Genomic DNA, 1,855 nt, shown 5'->3' on the forward strand with positions numbered 1-1,855 from the left:
AGAAAATAAGTTAACCTTCTTTAAGTGATAAAAGATTCAACTTGAGAGAAAAAAGAATAGTAAACTTTTTAGTCTTAAATCTGTGTGGAAAAAAAAAAAACTAGTCAGAGTTCAACTCACAATCCAGTTATTTGGAGAAAACGCTAATACAACTACTGTTCAAACTGAAGTAATGATCTATTTTCAAGAAAATAACCTACTTCGTTATGTAAATAGATGATTTTGAAATCTTTCAGCCACAGATTAACAAAACATGGCTTCTACAGAAAAAGACCTCAAAGACATAGCAACACCTTTCCTATTTTTACTTTTTAATTTTGCTGTTGTCGTAGTTAAGCAACGCTGATCTGGAATTGCTATGTGTTTCTCACTAAGGGCCTATAAATCCTCATTTCTTTCATCTGACCTTCCAGTAAGATGCACCTTATTCATCTAAGTCACTCTAAGCCCCAAACTGGTAAAACTATTTCAAGAACTGCAAGAGAGCTTGCTGACACCGGTGACAAACAGAAGGTACCATGATGTCGCTCAGTTGCAAAACATGTGGCAAGCAGCCAAAAATTCTTTGAAAGAGAAATAAATCATGCTTTAGTTACCAAATGAAATCCCTTTTGTTAGTAAGCAATGGTGAAAAGTTGGGTACTTATGCTAGCTTAGAGACAGCACCTGCTCAAGGTCTTTAGAGGGTAAAGTTACTGTACACCCCAGTGAGAAAGATCCAACAGGGGAAACAAGAAAGTAAACTAAATAGAAAAAAGGGTTGGCACTAATGCTTTTGACTAATCCACCCTCCGAGCTTTGCTAAAATGCTTCAGGAGGCAACAGCTCTCACTCTGTCCCAGTTTAGCTCGTCACACAACTTGATATTCAAATTCCAGCTCCTGAAGCAGTGCACATATGTCTCCACCCTTCCATTTTTTCCTTTAAGCTTCATGCTACCTTGGCACCTGACCCACTACTGCCAAGTGCCTCGGGTCAGAAACATCCAAGCCAACGGAGCTCGTGTTCCAACTCCTCCTCTTTACCCCTTAAGATATCTCCGACACGTAACGAAGCAAAGATTCCCGAAGCAGTAGGTTAGGCAGTACAAGACTAAAAGCTTTAGTCCAGAAGTGTTTACATATTGTTGTGCCAATCTGCAGGGCTTGTCAACAAGGGACAAATTTGTGTGAATGTGCTATTCTGCTGCTCAACTGAAGTCCATTTGCATGCAGCCAGCCCAAGTGCCTCTGCCTTATGCTTCCCAGCTCCCCCGTGTCTGCAGTTACCGTGGGTTTCTATATACCTGACACAGAGACCCTTAGTAAGCTTTATACAACATTTGTATTATGCATTTCATCTTCAAAGGACTATGTAGCATTATCTAATTAACTCACACTACATTGAACGATACATAATTTAAGCATTATTACTCACATTTTATAGCTGAGAAAATATAAAAAGAAAAGGATACACATACGTGCCTTGGCAGCAACTGATACAGTCACTAGTTAACATTCTTCCTGCCCCCTCAGCCTTTTGTTTAGCTTTTCCACATTTTTCACTGAGAAAATTAAATAGATGGACCGCTGCAGCAATCACATAAGCTTGAGGGGAAAAGGACAGGCTCTTAGTGCGACATGGTAGCTAGAGCCTTGCTTCTCCCCTGCCCCGCATCTCCTTTCTGAGGATTGCCTCCATATGTGTATGAAATATGCCCCTTTCCTCAGCTTCTAATAAGCCGCCCTCCATGCTGGCATGACTTCATCTCTCTGGACTACCTGATCAGTCTTTCTCTGATTCTTAACAAGATATCAAAAGTCTCCACTGAAGGCTCTTATTCTATTTAAGAATGGCACAGAATCAGTCATATCAG

This window comes from Phaethon lepturus, unplaced genomic scaffold (genome assembly GCF_000687285.1).
Source record: "Phaethon lepturus isolate BGI_N335 unplaced genomic scaffold, ASM68728v1 scaffold13593, whole genome shotgun sequence".
NCBI lineage: Eukaryota > Metazoa > Chordata > Aves > Phaethontiformes > Phaethontidae > Phaethon > Phaethon lepturus.